Raw genomic sequence first — 12,418 nt, 5'->3', positions numbered from 1 at the left:
CATTTGCTTTAAGTCACTGAAGTATAAATGATGGCGCTGGGATTGGAACCCATTTTGTCTTCAAAATCCATATTTTGGACTATGGAGTCTCAAATCGAGGCCAGGTCTCATAGCTGTAGAACAACTGGGGTGTTGCAGGGTGGCAAGGAATTTCGGGTTGTTCACAAAGAGACAAACCATTCTGCCTTAATAAATAGATCTTTTGGAAACATAGAGATGGCCCCATTGGATAAAGGGGCAGAAGGATCCAGTATTTTTTGAAGACCTAACTATGTAGAAAAACGAAAATACATCTGGATGTTTAAAAGACTTCCCCGCCCCCTGCCCAATCAATACAAAACTGTCTCCTTAGCGTTCTAGCAGAAAATTGCAAACCTCAGTTCAGATTTTTTTTTATTGCTGTAAATGTTTACAAGGCCAGCGTCATGGATATGCAACCTGTGCAAATCATGCAGGGTCCTGCACTTGGTTTAATGCTCTTCTGTTGCTGGCTTGAAATTCTTAATAATTTTTAAACAAGTGGCCATGCATTTTCATTTTGCTCTGGACCCTGTGAATTATGTATTTGGCCCTGTATGTTTGCCTTAGCTCATGCCCTTTGGAAAGAACCTACTACTCTTTCCATCCTGGACATCAATTGAAAAACTCCTGTTCTAAGTGACAGCCTCTTACTCAGCATTTGGCTCTCAGAGTGCTTTAAATACCACAGTGACACATAGCCTATCAGTTGACCAGGCCAGAATGGGTAACCCTATGGCCACAGCTTTTTCCTTCCCAAAACACAATTCCTGGTTGTTTGACAGAAACAAAATTCTAACAGCCAAATTCATAACAGCAGCAGAGCACACAATGACAGGAGCAACAGTGTCAACATATCTTTATCAAGCATCTATTTTGTTCTAGATAATGTGCTAGAAACTAATGACATAACAGAGAGAAAACATAGATTAAGTCTGTTCTCCTGGGACTTGGAGCCTGATGAGAGATTAAGTAAATAACAAATGTGCATGCACGCACACGTACACACACACATACACATTTTTCATGAACTGTGATAAGGAAAAGTACAGATGTGAGACCTGAATTAGTGTGAGGCCAGGGAAGAGTTTTTTGAAAAAGAGAAGCCACCAGGGTCTACTAGCAATTCCAATCTTGGTGAGAAAGCTCATTGTGGTTTCCAACAAGAAAATTTTTATCGTTGGATTTTATTTTGTTTTTAAGAATTAAAGAGGAGCTATATTATGTTACCCTCAATTTTAGTAAATGCTTAGCTCCAATTAACAATAGCCATTAGCCAACAGCATATATTTAAATGTTGTTCCCTTGAAAGACATTTTAAAGAAGGCTAGTATATCCTTCCTTCTCATTTGACCCTTATGGCAGCAATTCTTACTCTAATAAATAATTACCTTTTCTAGGAAATTGTGGAACTACCTGTAGTTTCCAAAACTGACCAAGACTTTGTTCATGTATTTCTTTCACATAAGTCATTCTCCATTCCGTTTTCCGTTATCTAGCTAACTTTTCTTATTCTTTAGAACACAGCTCCAAACATTTATTATTCTTGAAATCTCCTTCCTTGACCCTTTTAGTCTGATTTAAATTCTGAAACCAATGCCATGTCCTCATGGCATCCTCCCCTAAATAATCAATGATGAAGCTGCCTGTCCTCCCACAGAGCTACGAGCTACACCCACAGGGCAGGGACCATGTCATGTCCATCTTATTTCCTCAGCCCCTGGCATACTGTTTGTTAACAAGATGGTGCAAGGAGACTGTCCTTGTACCCTCCTGAGCCTTAAAGTGTCCCTGGCATTAGTTATGTCCAGTGACCTCCATACACTGAATGGAGAAAGACATTGGATGTTTAAAATCACACAATCTCCCTGATATTAAGGATTTTGACTTTATTGATTTAATGGAGAATCTTAAACTGAGAGTCATGGCTCTCTGTGAATGTAGGGTTCATCGATTTGCATGGCGGTAAGGTGTCTGCAATAAAAACTTCAGGTTCAAAGCTCATCTCTAAAAACAGGAGTGGAAGTGGACAGGGTGCTGCTTTACCTGAATCTGTGGGGAGAGGGATGTTGGCAGAAATGGGTGGCATTGTATTTGTGTAGGAGGCCCTGAGGCTTGAGTCACACTCAGTGCTGCTTTGGGACTAGATGACCATGCTGATTCCAAGTCCTGGGCGGAAGAGTGTCCTCCCATGTTATCATGAAAGCTACCCTGACTTGGTACTGAGGGGACATTGATGTATTGATAGAGATGCCCAGAAGACAGTAGAGACGGCTATGGTCTCCAGGTACTGGAGGTCAGTAGATGTAGACCAGTAAAGTGATTCCCAGAGAATGCTTGATAAAGCACTGACATTGCTGAGCGTAAGTGTACTTTTTTAATGGCCCCATGTGAGATACCTCCTCAGAATTACCAGTTATACTAGCAGTGAGACCTGATGGAAAACTGGAGGTCTTACATTAACAGCTGCAGTGACTTTTTAGCTATGGTTGTCAAGATGACCTCATTTCTACCATAGGCTGGTGAACCTTGGGGGAAATTCACATTGCAAATAATTACCCTAAGTCTTGAGTCTATATCAGGATGCTGTGATTTTTGTAGCTTCCTTTCATGGTCCATTTCACTCTGGTTTCTGGTTAAATATCGAGACAGCAGAAGTGTACAGTATGCAGAAATTTCTCTTCACAAACTTGAACTAGAAACTCCCACTCCTGGTTCATTTACTCATTCATTAAGTTGTAAGGAGGGCAAAGCCTTCCCCCTGATCACATGCAACTGCCTTTTACAGTAACACTGCTGAGCAGAAGAGTGCATAATGCGTTCAGCCTTCTCTTATTGCTCTGCTACAAGTGTGAATAAAAAGACTGGACTTTCATTCTGGGGACTTTGGCTTCTTTGAGAGCCATTTGGTAAAGAGATGCTATCAAGACTACTTAAATAAATCATACTTATAGAGAGCACAAAAAGAAGAGCAAGGAAAGGGAAGATGTAAAATAATCAGAATGTCCAGGAAATGGAGAACTGGCAAGGAACAAGGAGAGAGCGTCTCAAGGAAAGAATGGTTCTCAATGTCTGATGCATCAGAGTTATCATGGTGATGAGATCTATGAGAAGGGCTTAGGGTTTGGCAATTAGATTGTTGATTATAACAAGAGCTTATACGCATTGGGTTTCGACAATGTTATAAATATTTTCCATTAAGCGATTTCATTTAATCCCTACAAAACCTTGACAAGGTAGAGAAAATTATCCTAGGTTCCACAATGAGCATGGAAACAAAGATTTGAACTCAGATGTATCCTGCTTCTGGTCCAAGTTTTGGTCACTTTGCTCTGCTGCTCCCCAGACAATGGCAGAATCCAGATCTGGTGAAGAGGCCACAGGCTTTAAAGGGAAGGAGTGATGTAAATTGAGAGCCAAGGGCATCGTAGAAGGCACAGGGAGAGTCCTCAAAAACTGAAGAGGGGCCCGCCCCGCTGTTTTACCTTAAAAGTAAGTAATAATCAGGTCTACGCTTAGAAGAAGGCAATAGCCAAAAAGTTGAGACAAACTCAGCAGGAGGCATGGACCCTTGCCGCTTAGCCTGTAAAGAAGAGCCAGGAATCACAGCATTGTTGTCACCTTCTGACTACTTTGCCCAATGTACCTGCCTTTGAGCCGTGAAGAACCAAATGCTTTGCTCAAAGTCTTATAGCTAACGATCACCACCACTGTCACCACCAGTGCTGGACCGTTAATGCTGGAGTGCAGTCCTCATCGCGGCTCGTGATCGATCTCTGCTTAGCACCAAAGGTAATGATTTCATTTGAAGACTCATATTTTCAGGATGAATGAGATCCAGCTTAAGCATCTTTAACTTAATTTTCTGAATACCAATCAATAATAATAACAGAAATAACAATAGAAAATCATATTCGAATAGCTCTGACTGCATGGAATTATCTCCCACTGGAAATTCCTAGAAAAAAGCAGCAAGGCCCAAGCCACATACAGTTGCTTTCTGGTTAAGATTTAGCTCTTTCCTGTAAAGACAGAATTCATGGGCTGCTTCTAATTGGCTATAACCTCTGTAAGATGGATTTGGGTGGGGTTTGAATCTTTGATTCTACATTTAGTGTAAAGGCCATGAACCTAAACTCCAAATAGTGAGATCTTAACTGATTAATTCGATCTCAGTCTTGGTTTTCTCAAACCTAAAATGGGATAATAATCCCTTCATAGAATTTCTATAAGTATTAGAGGCTTAAGTGCCTGGGTCTGATAGTATTATATTGTTCTTGTTTTGTTATTATCATTAGTCATATGGTTTTGGTCAAATAGATTTGGTTTGAGTTGTATTTTCTGTTCATTACAGACAAATGCATATACAATATTGAAAGTGAATCTCTTCTACATTTCTAAAATTGTTAATAGCTCTTAACTGGAGAGTTTAGAAACAGCAGATATCTAGTTTCTTATAGAGTGTTCGTTTGACTAGTGATTAGCATTTAACTTTATATATCCTTGTCTATGAGTTCAGGGCAGCAGTTTAAAAGGTACAAGATTCAGCCCACCTTGGCATTTTTGCTCCTCAAAAATGCTTGATCTGTTCCTCCCCCAGCTTTGGTGCTTGTTGCTGTGCCCTGCATCTGAGAATTCTCCACCCGCACCCCCCCAACCCCCCGCATTATTCCCCATGGACATCCTTCATTGGGTTTTGGACTGTAATGCCTACCATCTAAATACATCCTGTTTCTTTCTTTTCTTGTTTGATGTCTTTTTAGAACAGCAGTCCCCAACCTTTTTGGCACTGGGTACCGGTGCTCCTATGAGAATCTAATGCCTGATGATCTGAGGTGGTGATGCTAGCAATAGGGAGCAGCTGCAAATACAGATGAAGCTTTGCTTACTTGCCCGCTGCTCACCTCCTCCTGAGTGGCCAGGTTCCTAATGGTCCATCGACTGGTACTGTGGGACTTGGGGAACCCTTGCTTTAGAATGTAAGCATCATGAGGCTCAGGGCCTTATCTCCCCTCTTCATCATACATCTCTGATGCTTAAATGCTCATATCATAGGTGTTCAGCGAATATTTGTTAAATGAATGAAAGGTAAAACGTCAGCGTTGAAGAGGAGTTTATAGGTCTAATGAAAAACTACTTTGTAGAAGGGAAAATTGAAACTCACATAGGTTAAATACCTGTGTAAAGTCAATTAATATGTGGCACAATGAATCAAAGTCTATTCACTTGCTCACCAATTTCAATGATCACTGATTTATTCAGCATTGGAATATATGACCAAACCGTAGCTGCACACGTTTCTTTTCTGAGTTTTCAAATTTATTATGATATTATGCATAGTATTTCTAAATGCACTTTCCCCAAAACAATAGTTTTATCATCATTCAAGCAGTACTCCAAAAGGGTACTAAAGAAATTAAAATTTTTTAAAATTCTGCCATCTATTGGTAATAACTATTGACAATTTTATAAGCCTTTTTTTAGAAGCACATGCATATATAAGAATATTCTAAATTCATATATATTTATATAGAAATGATCTCAGGACACTAGGTGTTTTTATAACTTTCTTTCCATTCAATAGTGTGTCATAGACAGGATTTTGTGTCAATAAATATGTGTATCTTATTCCTTTTTAATGAGTGTATTTTCTACTGTATAAATGTACCATAATTTATTTATAAAGGATTATTTATGCTTTTTGTTAGGAACTGTTAGAGAATGATGAAAAACTCATTATCTCTTTTATTCCCAAAGATGAACCTGGTCATCAGAAGCCTCAGAAGCTTTATGACTTTCCTAATGAGAGATGGTCAGTGCAGAGTCGAGTCCAGCCCACATCTTCAGACTCTAAACCTCAGGCTGATCACAGCATGTAAGCAGACAGTAAAACTGTGTGATCATTGCTGTATAAGAAACCTGCCTGGCATGATTTGAGGGCAAAGGCAGGGAAAGGATAAGGTTCACCAAGTGGCAAAGATGTTGGAGAAGGATCCAGGGGAATTTGAAAAGTGACTGTAATTTTTCTGAAAGGAATCTTAAGCAGAATATACAATCTCAATAAGATATAAATTTTGCTCATGCAGGGCTTGTTCAAATTTGATTCTTAGAACACAACAGTTTCTTTTCTTTGTGAGTAACTTTTACTGATATGTAGGCAATATTCAAAAAAAAAAAAAAAAAAGAGAGAGGGATGGGGGAAGGCTGTAGCTGGAGAAATTCTTTGAATGCTAGTTTTAAGTACTTTTACAAATGGCCCATGGAAAAAGCTACCTCTCAATCAGCCTGGAAGGGACAGTATTGATTAGTAACAGAGGGAGGAAAAGAAAGTGTCATAAGGATTTCTGGAAGGTTTAATGGGTCACAGAGTAAGAAAGAGCCAGCATACAGAGCGTTCTGAGAGACCCGCAGAATCTTTACACCTGACAGCCAGACACAGAGAGCTCTCGTTTCCTGACAGACGGGAGCCTATTCTGTATAAAGCACCCTAAAAGTCAAACACATGTCTCATTTGACATTTATAACCTCAAAAGGATCGATTATAAACATTCAACTTGTTAATCATTATGCATCTGAAATGACATCCTGAGAAGGAAGTGGTAGGACTGACTCAAAACATAGAACAGGAACTCCAGCGAGAGCAGGAATAGTTCTTTCTCTTTATGCATAAAGCTTTGCACTTAGAAATATGTTCCAAAAGCTTATAGAGTCATGCTGGGAGCAAATGAATCTCAAAAATTCTCTTTACAATATTTTCCAGGGAGGAGTTATATCATTGCTTTGTCCTTCTGCCTTCTGTAACCCTCTGTGTTCCTCCAATAACTTACTCGGCAGGCCTGAGCCATCTATCAGGCCCTTGACAACTGGCCTGGAAAAGATGACTCAGGCCTTAAGCCCTAGATGCCATTTTCTTCTCTCCATAGCTGAGGCAAACCTGCCCATAAACCCTGGACTTGGGAAATGTACCTATGTTTCATTCAGAAAACTGAATACATGAAGCCCTTATTCTATTTACTGATTTATTTATCAACAGTTCTGAGACCTGCTATATACTAGGCACTTTATTAGTTCCAGGGATATAAAGAGGTATACGAGTATGCTCTGATCCAAAGGAAAATTCAGCTTAAATAGGAAGGCAGAATTGGGAACAAATGATAACCATGAATATGAAGAGAGAGCCATAGGAACCAGGAGAGAAAGTAGCTAATTCCACCGAGTAGCGAGAGGAAGGTTCACCAAAAGGAAAAAAAAATATATTGAAAAATAAGTAGAAGTTTTCTAGAAGGGGAAGAGGGAGGGCATTCTTGGCATCTTAAGTACGCTTCTCTGCTTATGTTTACTGCGGTTATCTATTTTATTATTGTTACTTTGGGAGTGATGAAAGGATCTAAAATTGTCATCATTATTCCTTGTAATTCCCTTTCTCTCATTTTAATTTGTTTCATTAATTGTCCCAAATATAACCTAATTCTCATTCAAAATTTCCTTCCCTCAATGACACCCATTATGTTTTTTAAAAATATATATGTCTTAGATATGTATGGATATTTGAAAAATATATGGAGATAATTTGTGTGTTTAAGTGTTTCGAATTGCATAAAACGCATTGCACTATAGCCTATTTCCTCTTTCTTACTTATTTTAAGGAAACAGTTTGATATTTTAAACTACATTAAAAGTAAAATATGCAAAAAAAAAGAAAAAACATGGATGAAGACCCATGTCAATGAATACATTCTCTTTCACTGTTGTATAGAATTTGTATGAATCTGCCATAATTTATTTAATCCATTGACTGTTGATGGACTTCTAGGTTGCTTCCATTTTATGCCTGTTATGAATAGTGCTGCTTTGGCTTTTCTCATGGGGGACTTTTTGTGCTGATGTGCAAACATGAATTATGGGTTCCAGTTGTTTTCTCTAATGTGGACACAGCATTATTTTATTTTTATTGTTGTGGCTTTATTTGCATTTCCATGATAAATAACAAAGTTGAATACATTGGGAGTATTGGGAGTGCTCAGCTACTCACATTTAACTCCTACTAAAAAGGAAAATTTAATTTTTAAAGATAATCTGATTGGGTAGCCTATTTCTGAGTATATGAATAATTTCTACTACATTTGCTTTCTTCTGATATTCAAATTAACTCCCAGACTCCTGTATCTACCCTGAGAGAGCCATAGGAACCAGGGGAGGAAGTAGCTAATTCCACCGAGTAGCGAGAGGAAGATTCACCAAAAGGAAAAAAAAAGATATTGAAAAATAAGTAGAATTAGATATTGAAAAATAAGCCTTAAGAACCTGGAGAAATTAATCCTCTGTTTCCATATCTTTTTCTGTTTTCTTCCTTCTTCTTGGGACTTACTTGCCCCTGATTCCCCATTATATGGCCCAAACTTTCAGGGTTTGGAGAGATCTTAAAAGGGTAAATCAGTTCATTCTCCATACTTTACAAATGAGAAAGCTGAACAGGTGATTTACCTATCCAAGGTCATCCAACCCTTTAACCCCAGTCATTCCAATAAGTGATATCCCTGTTTTTTTTGAACATTCTCTTCTCAATAACCAACCTCTAATCCCTCAGTCTTCTAGGACTCTATTGTAAGAAATAAAAAAAAAAAGAAAGATCATCATGAAACTACGCACCTGTTGAGAAGGGGAAAAAATTAGGAAAGACTACTTTTTGTAGGTTTTTGGAGAACTTTTTTTTTTTTTTTTACTACGTATGCATCTTGCTTCATAAAATATCTAAAATATCCACTTAAAAGCTACATTACTATTTCTTTACATACTGTACATGCATGCTTTTCATGGGAAGTCCTATTGAGAAGGCTCAGCTACTCACATTATATTTTGGCTGAGATATAAATGACTGGCTGGATTATTCTTAATTGTTATGACATGTAACAAAGAAATTATAAGCTAGAAAGAGAAATTATTATATAAAAACAAACTTTTAAAGAAAAAAATTTAGCTAAATTTATTTTTTTTGAGTATCCCTAACCATGGACTAATTTACAATTCCCAAACAAAGTACGGACTAGCTAAACCTTATTTCCCACAGATGACCACCTAATTGCTGATTATAGAAGCATTGTATTTTGACCTATTTCTTTGTTCCATTGTTCTAAGTGTTATTATAACCTCCCCACTACTTCCTAATACATTTTAAAATCGCTGCATCATCTCCTCTAATTTAAAATTTTGTTGATACCTGCTTGGTGGTTGAATGACCTATTTTCTTGTTTCCATTCCATTTCAGTGCGCTCTGTAATGTTATGAGTAAATTTTGACTAGGATCATTAAAAAACAGTCTAGACTACTAGATAGGAACAGAAACACCCAGTGATTTGGACAGTCTGTGACTCACTGGTTTCTCTAATCATAATCTTACACTGTTCCTGTGATAGACATCACCACCACACTCTAATTCCCACATTTGCGATATTCCTTCTACAGTCAATCACTCTTTCCATTGGTAATCAGATGTGGGGCTAACCCATGCAAAGGAACCAGTGCTTGTCACCACTCTAGGTAGAGGATGCTTACATGTTGCATTTTGCAGATATATTCAGGCACATGTATTAACCACATTTCCTGGACAATTGTACTCAAATCCAGGCTGCATCTTACCTTAGCCCCTCCTTTCTTTCTGGAGCTTACTTTTGCCTGATTCCACATCATACAATCCCAGATTATATGGCATGTCATATAATAGTTTTTGGTCCCAAATAACCGGATAGGAGGTCTTTCAGTATCATCAGCCTCTGTCTTAGATGAGGGTCTGACAACATTGAATATTATGGCCAATCCATAAACAGTGGTCTGAGCCATCCCATCTCAATCACAGGACACATTCAGCCAAGGTTAAAAGCACTACCCAACAGCAACAAGCAGGTACTGAGTGCTGATTATGTTCTAGCCTCTGTTTTAAGTGCTTTTATGTGTATTATCTCCTTTAAGTCTGAGAGGCAATATTATACTTTGCAGATGAGGCTCAGAGAGGTGACATATCCTGTCCATGATTACTAAGGTCTTAAATAGAGGCATTCTTGGTTACAGAGTCATGCTCTTGTATGTTATACTGCTTCCAAACTGAGTACCCTACTAGGATTCAAAATACAAGTGGGAAATTCAATATATTTTTGTGACTTAAGTACTTTATCTTTCATTTACAGGCACATACAGTTAGAGCCTATGGTGTAAATTAGTTCAAACAAATTGGAGGAACTGATACCATGAACATAAATAAGGCTCTTATTGAAAAGTTCCTTATTTATTGTCTTTGTGGCTGGCAATTTGGTTCTGCAGCCCTTATGCATGTCCTTACAAACATTCATGTTTAAGGTTCAGATCAAACTCAGAAGATATATTAAGGCTGTTGCCTACCAGGAAACAACCATTTGTAAATGCATTTCTGAAGATGCTTTTGAAGGTTCTATTGTAAAGGACAAACATGTTACCCTGAGCAAAGTTTTGCATTTCATGATTACTACAATTCAGGTGTAGCCCAGTTCAAAGATGTGAACTGTTATCATATAACGAATTTAAAGAAGGAAAAATTTCAAAATGTAAGCACTTTACAGTAATTTATAGATACTTGATATTTACATTAATTTTTCACTTCAGTTGAAATATAAACGCTCATGGCTATTAGATATTTGAGTTATTTAAAAGAAATTAAATCTACATTATTGAAAAGGGAATGTTCACATATTTTCCTAATTGTGTTCCATTAAGAGAGAATTTTAATTTTTAGGAAATTAATTCTGTTAGCCTTGATGTTTAAGATAGAGAAGTGGAAAGAATCGAACCACTTAGCACTTAATTTTTTCAGGAGGCCATTAGCAAACCGACATAGCCTTCCTGTGATGTAATCAAGTATTATATTCCTCTCCATGCTTCCCCATGGGAGATAAATCAGGAAGATATTTTGTGCCACTAAAGTCACAGAAAACAGAAAATTCAGCTGCTCAGACTTTGTTGTGCAGAGGCAGTGGTTAAAAAAATTGAATTTAGGGAGAAAAAGAACCCTCGAAAATACAGCACTTCACCAAACAGCATTTTAATGCCTATTAACTGATGTATGAAACATCTAAATAAACTGAAAAATCAATCAAACAAAAATAATCCCCATTATTTACTCTTATAACATGTTCCAGGAAATTTTATGGCTTTTGTAGTCACAGAGCATATACTCCTGATCTCCGGAAAAATTAAATTCTGGGTTTAAGCATGGAATTATACTCTTAATCACTATCTTCCTAGTCACTATTTATCTACTTCCAGGCACTATAAGCACTTTCTATGCATTATCTAATTTAATGCTCTCAACAACCTAGGAGACAATTGTTTCCATGTTACAGATGAGGAGACCCAAGTTTCAAAGGATGAAGTAAATTGTCCAGAGCCATTGAGTGTGGTTCTATAACAAACCACATCCAAATTTAGCACTTAGAACAGCAATCACTTCTTCTCAGAAGTCTGTAGGTAAGCAGTTGGGGCGGGCTCAGCAGGGTGGTTCTACTCCCAGTCTCCCTGGACTCACTCACATGACTCAGGTCACCTGCCAGTCCCATAACCTCTTATCCAACAACAAGCTATCAGGCTGTGCACATGGTGCTCTCAGTGTTTCCAGGACTCAAAGAGAAGACAAGCTGCAGCGTTCAAGTGTTTGTAAAGCTTCTTCTTGTCACAAAGCAAGTGACATGGCAAAGCCAGATTGCAATAGGTAAAGAAATGGACTCTACCTCTCGATTAGAGAAGCTGTGAAGTCGCATTGTGAAGGGGAGCAGAAGGATTTTGGCTGCCTTTTGAAATCTGCCATAGTCAGCTAGTAGGTGGCAGAGCCAGGCTTTGAATGCTGACCCCCAAGTCCATGCCCCTAACACTGATCCTACAGTGCCTCTCAAAAAGAGATCCCTATAGTTTTCAAGAATACTGTTCCACTTTTTGGAGGGAGCTTTGCCTTCTCTTGATTTTATAAGCCCCTGCTGCCCAACGAAAATTAGTTCTCTCTGTGTATCCCTGTGGGTGTGTTCATTCACCAGAGTGTATAGCACATTATAACAAAGGATTTATCGTAATATAGTGTCCACTCTCTAGACAAGGCGGGGATTATGTCTAATTATTATCTATATCCCTGATGCTTGACCCAGTTTTTGGTACAGGATTTGAGCTCAAAAACGACTTGCTGAAGAAAGTCATGATAATTTATCTATTGGTAGCAAGCTGTTTCAGTCGTAACTGACAATGTCATTAATAGTTAGCAATCCTCACAATCACTTTCTGTTAAACATTGTCACTCCTTTGAAGAAAGCAATGATAAACATTGTATTTTCAATCCCTAAGTTTTAGAAAAGGACTACATTTGTTTGTTATTTTAGGGAGCTCCTGT

The sequence above is a fragment of the Rousettus aegyptiacus genome, unplaced genomic scaffold (assembly GCF_014176215.1).
Source record: "Rousettus aegyptiacus isolate mRouAeg1 unplaced genomic scaffold, mRouAeg1.p scaffold_m13_p_4, whole genome shotgun sequence".
Classification (NCBI taxonomy): Eukaryota; Metazoa; Chordata; class Mammalia; order Chiroptera; family Pteropodidae; genus Rousettus; species Rousettus aegyptiacus.
The sequence above is the reverse complement of the archived record's forward strand: the minus strand, read 5'-3'. Positions refer to the sequence as shown.